The sequence below is a fragment of the Lutra lutra genome, chromosome 12, assembly GCF_902655055.1.
Source record: "Lutra lutra chromosome 12, mLutLut1.2, whole genome shotgun sequence".
Classification (NCBI taxonomy): Eukaryota; Metazoa; Chordata; class Mammalia; order Carnivora; family Mustelidae; genus Lutra; species Lutra lutra.
The window spans coordinates 3,831,769-3,842,874 of NC_062289.1; positions in this window are offsets into that span (position 1 = coordinate 3,831,769).

An 11,106-nucleotide genomic window follows, 5' to 3' on the forward strand; every position below is an offset into this window, starting at 1 on the left:
TAGAACTCGCACGTTAAGCCATGGAGACTTGGGGTTATGTGTTGCAATGGCTTCACCTTGCTTTTCCGATGAGCAAAGGCATATGTCATACCTTCTTCTCAAGATAATCAGGCTCTTGTTGGAAAGAGGGTTCAAAACAATGACACTGAGTAATTGAGCTTGGTAACAAAATGTGTATAACATGTCCTCAGCCCTATTGTGCGCTGTTGTTCTGAGCATACGCACACATACGCGAAAGCAAACAGTATGGACTTTCCTTGGAAGCAATTTTTCATGCTTCTATGAAAGCTGTTAATTTTTCTCATTGGAGGTTGGCCAATTCGGCTCAGTTCACGCAGACGTCCATTGCAAAATTCATCTAGCATTGTTTCCTAAAGCTACTTAAGGGGCAGACTAGAAAAGTGGGTATTTTCTCTTAATGAAAAGATAGTCAGATGAGGGGAAAAATGCCTTTCCTTTCTTCCTTTCTCTATCTTCCCTTAAAAAACTCAGAATGATGTTATGATTAACTTGCATTTTGCTCACAGTGGATATGACAGTCGACCAAATTAATCCCATTATGCAAAACCCAGTTCACAAATGGTTATGCATTTTTGCAAAATTATGTCAATTTCCCTACAAATTGGCGAGACTGTGTTGGTTTTCCGAACCGCACATAGATGTTACTCTACGCTGTGTATCTATATTCCTCTAATTCAGAAAGATGCCGATTTTAGCTCCCTGGCACAAATTAGGATTCATAACTTTAATGTTGATATTTTTGTTTACATGAGACTCGCCTGAGAATCACCCTTAGTCTTCACACTCGTGTGAAATCTTCCTCCCCATCATCATACTCATCACAGGGGGGAAAGAGAATTAGCAGCGTGAAGAGAAGATGGTGAAAACACAATCCTGGGTTCTTGCATATTTGCACCATGGTGCGTTCCTTCCTTACAATTCCGGAGCTGCGGCGGCTCTGGCCAGGCTCCTGCACCCTGGCCCAGCTCTGCCTCCCTGTCCGCGTCCGCGCGGGCAGAGCGGGGCGGCCGTCCACCTGCCGTCCTCTTGGCCAGACACAGACATGCTGGTGGTGGCCCAGTCTGCTTGGCGTGGACGGTAATCTGTGAATTCCCTGTAACTGGACCAACTTGTCCGAGAGGCCCACTCCTGCGCGGAGCGGTGGAGCCGCCGGGGTCGGGAAGTCCCCGCTCTCTGACCCCTGTCACCCGTCCTCTGAGGCCCTGCCATCTGCTCTCGGGGAGCCGCTCTCTTCACCCGCTTCGTTTCTGCGGCAGCCGGGCCCTCCGATCTCGGCTCAGCGCAGCTCCTCTCTCTCTTACAAGGAGAAAGAAAAAGCTTCCTTGTTTTGAAGACTGGCGCTCAGAGGGCTAAATCACTTACTGAATTCAGAAAATCTATTTTTTAATGGTTATTCTTTCTCCGTGCGGCACTTTTTATTCCGGCAGTGCTTTCTTGAACAGTGAATTGTTGACTTTTCATGCTCTAGATTTATTAGACATGTGTCAAGTTGTCAGCCTCCTACCGTTTGCATTTGTGTCCACCTTGCAAACAGCAGGGAAAAATACTTTTTTTTCCACGAACGCTCACTTCTTGGCAGTTCTGAAACAAATTTTTGAACAGTTGCTGTTCCTATTGATAGCAATAGTTTGATGTTTCAAAAAAAACCATGGTTTTATTTTCCCCTAAATTTTTGACATGTTCTGTCATATCATATCGTATCATACCCTGACGGATCAAAAACAAAAAGAAGGGAGGTCCCAGCCCGCACTGTTCACATAGATCATGAGTCTTTGCTAAACACCCTCCCATCTGTTCGCCGCGTCCGTCCTTTTGTTCCCTCTGCAGTGCCGGTACTCCTCGGGAAAATCTGTTCCTGCTTCCTTCAAGATGCTGCAGACTCTCCAGCAAGGCTCCCTGATCTTGGGGAGAAAGAGTCTTGAGGAATGAGGGGACTGTTTGCACTTTCCTGCTGCCGGCTGGCTGGGATTTGGATACGTCCGTGGAACCCGCTGCAAACATGAATACAAAAGAATATATACCAACGAAGGGGTCACCCAGCAGCCCCAGGCAAATATTCCCCCGCAATGCTGAAACTGTGAAAAAAAAAAGTCAGCAATCAAAACTCTTCCTTCCAGAGACCTTCTGCCTGTGAGGCCGGCCAGGACCTCCACGCTGTGACTTTGAAAGGAGGGATGGAGGCAGTGTGGCTCCCTGTCTCCTGGTCTGACCTGGCACTTTGACCATCCTCCCAGCTGCCGGGCTTGCAGAAAGGAGAGGTGCGACCAGCCGACCTCATGCTGGCTGCGGTTCTCAGGGTCCTCCCCGGACGCAGCCTCAGGCCAAGTCTCATGGAGCCCCGCTCACTAGCTCTGACTACACGGGAAGGGCCAGCTTCCCACAGAGCAGGTGTCCGCGGAAATGCGAGGGCCTCAAGTGGGCCAGGAGCACTCGGGATGACCGTACTAGGGCTGCGAGATGGCCCCTCCACCCGCCCACCAGCCTGGGGCTTCCAGGTGCACAGCCCAGTCAAGGCCCAGGGGTGGACGGCGACCACGTGATGGGACCCCAGCCCAGCTTCCCGCGGGAGCCGGGGTCTGCCAGAGCAACTGGAGCGTCCATCCTTTTGCCAGAACTGCCCTCTGCCCGACTGTTCCTTCGGCTGGGCACAGACGCCAAGGCCTCTGGGAGGCTGTGTGACTTTGTGGGCAGGGCTAGTGGCGCGTGGGTGTGTCCCTACACCTGGCTCAGTTCATCCACTCGTGGCCCTCCACCTGCCAGCCTGCGACCTTCAGGCAGATGGGTGCCGGACCCCCGCCCCCCATCCCCAGAACCCAGGGAAGGAACTGGAAAGGTTCTGGGCGCTGAGCCTCTAGAGGATTTGAAGCTGGGATTTGAGCAGATTTGCATTTTTAGAGAAATTGTCGTCCTTGGGTCAGGAGGACGGATGGTAGGCTGGGGTGAGGGGGCACGAAGGAGATGGTCATTCTGGCAGGAAGTAGGGAAGGTCCAACATAGGGACTGGGAGTGGGGACAATGGTGAAGCCAGTTGGGAATGGTTAAGTGGAAGAATCCTGAGTATCTGCTTGCTTGTCGGAAAAGCAGGTTAGAGGACCAGTGTGGGAGTCGCACCAGGGTGGGCCACTCAGAAGGGCGGGAGGGCTCTGTGCGTGCCACGCAGTGAAGGGGTCCGGGTTGGAAGCGTGGGGCCGGTTTCTGGCTTCTGCAGTCATTGGCAGAGGGGCACTCAGTGGGCACTGAGCTCTGGGCTCCGGGTTCCCACTCTGTGTAAGAAGAGTGGGCTTGGCTCCTTCCAGGACCCACATTCTAGAACTCCATGGGGTTTCTGTAAGGCAAATACCATGGCACTGAGTTTAATGCTCTTGCTTAGGTCAAGTCCCAGCCTTCCTGGAGCTCTACTCTTTTCCTGGGGGCTGAAAATGATAGAAATGTATTCTCTCCTGACTCTAGAAGCTGGAAGTCTGAAGTCCATGTGCTGACAGGGCCGTGCCTCCTGTGGAAGCTCCAGGGACTAATCCTTCCTGGCCTCTTCCAGCTCCTGGCAGTTCCTGGTGGCTCCTGGTGGTCCTCAGCGAACCTCGGCTAGAGGCTGCATCACCCCATCTCTGGCTCCAGCATCCTCTGAACTCCTCTGTGTGTCTGTGTGTCTGTCTGTGTCTTCTCCTTCTGCGAGGACATCAGTCCTCTAACCCTAACCCAGTGTGACTGCTTCTTGATGGATTACATCTGCCAAATCTCCAATCAGGCCACAATCTGAGGTTCTGGATGGCTTTGAACGTGGGGTGACCACGATTCAATCCTTGTACCTGCACTTTCTTGCTGGTGTAGGAGTTCTTCCCTCAGCCAGGGCTCCAACGTGGGCTTCTGGTCGGCAGTCGCCACGGTCAATGAGAAGAAAATGTTGACGTTTCACTTCTTTGTATTTAAAGTTGTTACCTTGGGGGAAGTTGTACTACATGCCGAGCCCATAGAACCGTGGCACACGCATGTGATCAACAAGCATATTTACATTCACTGAGGGGCTCACAGATTTGTTAGCAGCGGGGGTCGTGCAGGAAAACGAGCGTGGGGCCATTCCACGGTGGAGGACCCCGTCCACGTGTCACCAGCCACCTGTACCTACAATTACGTCACGCGCAGGAAGGGAACGGGGTTGAGTACAAAGGAAGCACCTGCTCATCTGCTCACCCTCTGAGGTGCCGTATTAGGTGGTGGTTATGAGTTGTCGTTCTGGAGCTCATCTCCGTGGCTCAGCCACTGTCTGGTCTTGTGATCCGGGGCCAATTAACGTCCCTGTTCTGAAGGGGGCGGCAAATACTACAGCCACCTTGCCCCACTGCGGACGTCTTCCGTGGAGAAGGAGGGACTTCGGGGAGTGAGGTCAAAGGCTCCTGTGAAGCTCCATTGCCCTCCACTCTTGAGCCCCCTGGCGACGAAAGCATTCCAGATGAAGAATTGCAGTGTATGCGTGTGTGTGTGTGCGTGTGTGTGCGTTCGAGTGCGAGCGTGTGTGTGCATGTATGTGCATGTGTGCGCACACACGCGCAGAGACGGAGAGGAAAAGAAAGGTTGTGAGCTCCCATTCCAGGCTAATGAGGCCTTCAAGTATGGGGCGAAATCACACCAGACTATTTTGCTACAGAACTGCACAGTAGAATCATAATTAATTTGTTGTCCGACATTACCCATAGGCCTCTTTTAGCATTTCTACTTTCTTGGCTGCTACTGCCCATTGAATTCCAATGTTTGGGATTAATATCCTCCGGTTAGATCTTCCTGCAGCTCTGCACACTGAGTCTCCTTTTATTTCTTGTCTGTATTTCTGGGATCTTTGAGTGATTTCTCTGCCATCACTGGCCTTCTCAACACCTCCCAATTTTGTATAATCTGGGAAGGTAATTAACAAATCTTTACCTTCTCCTGCAGATAATTAGCAGAGATGTTAAATAAAGCCAGGCTTAGCCCCGATGGCTGGGGGACCATGCTAGACTCCCCCCAACATGGGATACACTGCTATTGACCATTATCTTTGTTTACAGCCTTCCCGCTCTAGCCGACACAGCAGAGCGCACCTGCCCGGAGGAGGGAATTGGGTCGGCAGCGCTGATCAGAGCAAAGCCAGCCAGCGCATCAGCTCTGGGACAGCCCCTCCCTCCTGGCCCAGGCCGAGAATGTTGGCACTGTCCCTGACTACACTCTTTCTTACACACTCCACAGCCAGTCTGTGAGCAACCCCCGTTGGCACTGCCTTCAAAGTGCAGGGAGATCTAGCTTCCTCTTCCCCATCACCAGCTGCCCTGCCTGATGACGGCAACCTTCCACCTGTCGCCTCCCTTATGCAGCAGCTGGAACCTGCTACAGTGTAAGTCAGAGAGACTCCGTCCTCCCTCAGACTTCTCTGAAGCCTTCCCACTGGTCTCGAGTCAAACCTCAGTCCTCTGGTGATATGTTTGCTTCCTGCGGCTGCTGTAGCAAGTTCTCACAAGGTCAAAGGCCGAAACAACATGCGTTTGCAGTCTTAGAGTCCTGGAGCTCCGAAGTCCCAGAACGATCTCCTGGGCTGACCTCAAGGTGGCGGCAGGGTCCTGTCCCTTCTGGAGGCTCCGGGGGAGGATCATTTTCTGGGCCCTTTCCAGCCTCTTGGAGATGCCGGCTCCCTGCGGCTTGTGGCCCCATCGCTTGTGAGTCTTCTGTGCTCCATCTCCTCTGACCCTCCCGTCTCTCTCTTCCACCGGCCAGGACTCATGCAATGACACTGGGACCACTGGATAATCCAGGAGATTCTTAGGATCCTTAACTGAATGACACCCTCAGAGTCCCTCTTGCCACACGAGGGAACGTGGCTCATGGCAGGTTCTGGGGTTTAGAATCCGCACGTACTTGGAGCCATTCTTCTGCCCGCCACAACTGGCTTTCAGGATCCACACCACTGGCTGGCTGACGACCTTGCCAATTTTGTCTTCTGCTCTCTCCCCATTGGACACTCTCCTCCCATCAGACCAGCCGAGGCACAGGGTGGGAAGGGAGGCCAGCTGGCTCCAGCTGGGCTTGCCCTCCTTCCTCTCTGCCGTAACGCTCTGCCCCAGGTACAGCAGCTCACATGGGGGCCTCCTTCAAACCTCTACCCAAATACCACCTTCACAAGAGGCCTTCGCCCCACCCTCCCACCCCACACTCCCTTCCCTTCTTCATCACACCTTCTTTGTACCTCATCACCATCTAAAACTGTGCATCCAACTTATTTATCCCGCATATTTCTCATCTCCCCGAAGTAGAATGGGAAAGCCAGGAAGGCAGAGCTTTGCTTTGCCCAGTGCGCTGCTGGCTGCCGGGTACCCCCAGCACCTGGGACAATGTCTGAGACACCGCGACGCTCACTTGAGAGTCGTAAGGGATAAGTGGGTGGATGAATGCTGGACGCTCTAAGGACAAGACGGAGAGACTCATCCTGCCATTGCCAAGCCATCAAAGGAACGATACGTGGAACGGTGCAGCCCATTGCTTTGAAACCCATGCTGTGTCTTCCTATGGGTCCCTTTTATTTGAGCGTACGCACTCGTTCCTGTCGTCCTCAGCATCATTCTGTTGTTTTGCTGGATATCTGTTTTAGATTTGCTGGGGACTCAATGAAATACTGGTCATGTGCTTTGCAGGAAAGCTAATCAGTCACTATTTACTAATTTCATGTAAATCCCCAGCCTATACACTTCTTTATAATAATAATATGTAACTCAAGGAGATCAGAAAGGAAAGGACTAATCCACAAAATCTTCAGGGAAGTATGTTGACAAGGATTCTACAAAATGCTCATATGTATTTAGGGATAGGGTAGAAGGTATAAGCATAACACTAAGGTTATCACCCTGGATAGTGGAGATTAAAGGGGGAAAAAGTGATTCTTATGGGATAGGAAAGTATCGAGAATAGTTTGGAACTAAAATGATATTTAACATTTATTCGTTCCTTATTAAATGTCAGGTGCTGTGCTAAATGTTTTACTTACATTATCTCAAAGCAAATGAGAGACGTCCATCCAGGGTAATGGTCAGGTACCAGACAAGAGCGATCTACCATCACTGCAATTATAACCATACATAACCATTAATAACTTACTCCTCTGTGCACAACAAGAAACGTTCTGTGTCATTCAAACTTCCGGCCTTAAGCTTGGTTGTGTTCTTTGACATTTCTTCTCAGACCTCCTCTTCCGTCCTAACTCCAGCCTGATCCGGAGTGCTCACGGGATGGCTCTGTCCCCTCCAAGCTGGCCCTGGGGATCTGGATCTTGTAACTATTAGTAGAGTTTCCACAACTCATTTCCTCAGGGTTCAAGATAGCTCTAACATCCACCGTATTTCTCAAAGCGTATTGGTGATGGTTTTGGGAATTTTAAGGAAGACGGTTTCCATGATCAGTAGGAGCAGGAGATAATATGTTAATAAGAGTTACCCTGTTTCCTTACCACATGATACCTCAGAGCTCTTCATGTGTATCATGTGTGGCAAATCATGAAAAAGAGGGTATTACTTACTAAGTCTCCCAAATTCATGTCAACATGTTTAAGTTTGTTTGAGCCATGTCCTGGATAATTTCTGTTCTCCGGGAAGCACTTGGGAAATACGGTTTTACTTGCACTGTGGCATTTCTGCTGTCTCCAACCAGTGACTGATGTTCACTTGAGCGTTTGATGGGAGTACGGGAGAGGGGATACCACAATAATCGAGTGAAGAGCTCTCGCTTGGGCAAACGGCCCTGCCAAGAACAGTGAGAAAACATAGCTGGATGGATAAATGCAAAGACATGGATGACAGAGGACAGATGACAAAGGGTCAATAGATGATAGAAGATAAATCGATAAGATAAAGATGAGAGAGAGATATTGCTACATGATAGAGAAGAGAGAGAGAGAGATAAAAGAGAGAAAGAGGCAGTTAGCTCCAGATATAGTTATTTCTTTTAAAGGCAGTAAAGGTCTGTTGAGGGGACCAGGACTTAGAAGTCATGACCATAGAGACCAGGACTTAGAAGTAATGACCATAGAAGAGGAAACTCAGGGAAGTGAGGCTCACCTGCTTTGAGCCACACTTTCTCTCAGGACTATTGCAGATTCTGGATATAAAGCAAAATCTATAAATCTGAGTGGGTGGGGGGCTGGGACTAAGAGGCAGAGAAGCTGTCAGAGCTTCTGGTATCTTACAGGGCTACAGAGATTAAAGCTGGACCTCAAAGATGTCCACGCAGAACCAAGATCCCAGGAAGCAAGAGGATGCAGAGAAGTGAATTCAGCATTCATGGTTTTTCACTTGAAGTGTTTGCCAAATTCTCAGTCTGTGCAGAACAAAAGGCTAAGAAAGTAAATAGAAACTGAACCATAGACCATGATGTTTGGCCAAGCAAAAACAATAGGTTTCTGGACCCACCAAATAGGAGAGACCCCCATTAAATATACAGGCCATCATTTGGGATTTTTGGAGCGGTACACCCTTAAATAAGACATGAAGAAAAGTGAAATAGACAATGAAAACTGTGAATCAGGCTGGAAACCGCTATTTTTTGGGTTAAGATGATATACTCCATTCTAACTGATAATCAGAGGATAATGAGCCACTTAGTGTTTTGTACACTAACCTTGGCATTCAACAACAATGACTAAGCTACCAAAAAGCAAGACCAAGAGAAAAAAATAGGCTATGGACACAGGCAAATGACTTGACCTAATTATTGGAGTTCTCAGATATGCACTTTGACCTAACTGTGACTAATAGAGTGAAGAAAATAGTGAAAATATGGAGAATTTCACCAGAGAATCAGAATACATAAAAGGGAATTAAATAAAAACTATTGAAATAAAAAGTGAAAAGATTAAGAAATCTATGTGCTTCACAGAAGATTGAACTTGGCAGGAAAAGATTAGTAAAGAAGAAGATAAATGAATAGAAAGCATCCATGCTGAATCACAGAGAGCAAATGTAGTGGTGAGTACTGAGAAGAAAAGACGTATGGGACCCAGAGAAAAAGCCAGCATATGCATGACTGGAGCCCCAGACACGGAGGAGAGAGAGGGGTATAAGCGATGCTGGAAGAGAGAATGGCAGCCATTTCCCCAAAATGATGAAAGACATCAAGCTATATATTCAAGAAATATTATGAGACTCAAGCGGAACTTGATAACTATAAAACCAACCACACCCAGATACATCACGCTAAAACTGTTGAAGGGCAGAGAAAATTTTAAACAGCAGAAAGATTACAAAGGTGTGTTGCATTCAAAGGGCAACACTGTTATTATGGTTGCTTTCTCCATAAAAAGTATAGGAGCCAGAAAACATTGCTTAAAATTCTCAAAAAGTCTAACTGCCAACCTTGAATTTTGTATCCAGCAAAAATATTCAAAAACAAAGTAAAACATATTTTCAACAAATAAAACCAGAGGACATCTATCAGCAGAATCACTCTAAAATTTTTACAGTATTATCCAGGCAGAAAGAAAAATGATGTCAAATACCTTAACGATAGTACAGAAATTAAGGGAATGTGGATACATATATTTAAATATTGAGTAAACAAAGCAATAATAATAATGAAAGTCATGGTCTAAAATGGTAGTAAAATGCATGACCTTTTTGGCCTTATTTTCATGAACACAAAAGTTAGGAGTGGGAAAATGAAATTAAAATGTTGGGAGAAGGAGAGGAAAAGTGAACTGGGGGAAATTGGTGGAGGAGATGAACCATGAGAGACTGTGGGCTCTGAGAAACAACCTGAGGGTTTTGGAGGGGAGGAGGTGGGAGGTTGGGGAAGCCTGGTGGTGGGTATTAAGGAGGACACGTATTGCATGGAGCACTGGATGTGGTGCATAAACAATGAATCTCGGAACACTGAAAAAATAAAATTAAATTTAATTAAATAAATGAAATTTTTATAAATAAATAAATACGGAAGGAAGGAAGGAAAACTTAGCAAGGGACAAAAGTATTCATTTGTATTCAAACAATATAATCACTAGAATAATTATTAAAAAGACAATAAAAGGACATATAACCAGAAAGCTATAAAGAAGAAAGATAAAATAATAAAAATATTTTAAATTTTTGAACTGAATTATAATAAAAATGTGACATATCAAAGTGTGTGGAGTTCTGAGCAGCTAAATCTGTGCTTAGGAGGAAAGGTATATAGTTTTAAGTCCATATATTAAAAAACAGGAAAGCTGAAAACCTACGATATAAATGTCCATCTCAAAAAGTTAGAAGAAAAGCAATTTATTAGACCCAACTACAGTAGAAGGGATGAATTAGTAAAGATAAAAGCAGAATCAATGAAATAGAAAATGAACCTACAGCAGAGAGAATTAACAAAATCTAATTATTTGAAAAGACTAGAAAATTATAAATTTGTGGCAAGACTGGTCAAAATAAAAAGAAAGAAGTCTCAATGTCAGTAATGAAAAAAGATAACATACAGATTCTGATTCTATAGACATTAAAAGATAAAAGAGTTTCATGAAAACACGCCAAATAATTTAAAATTTTAGATAAAATGACAAATTCCTAGAAAGAAGCAACTTATTCAAACCTATATAAGAAGAAAGAATTTGAATGGTCTTATATTGATCTTAAAAAACTGAATCTGTAATTTCAGATCTTCCTATCAAGAAATCTCCAAACTCAGAACACATGAACATTTACAAACATTTAGAGAACAAAAATACTAAGACAAAGATGTTATACAAAAATATGTGTGGCAGGGGAGAAATTGCCCACCTGATTTTATAAAGACAGGATCATCTTGATATTAAAACCTCATATAAACATTTAAAAAAGAAAACTTACAAGCTAATCTTATGAACATAAATGCAAAAATTTTAAGTACTAGCAAAGCAAAGTTCATGGCATAAGGAAAATAACACATCATATTCAAGTTGAGTTTATCTCGGGAATGTAAGGATAATTTAACATTAAAAACTGTACTTTACCATATTAATAGAATAGGAGAAAATAGCTATTTTAATAAAAATTGAACCGAAAAAGTATTTAATAAGATTCTATATCCAGTCTTGATAAAAATTCTTAGCCAACATGGAAT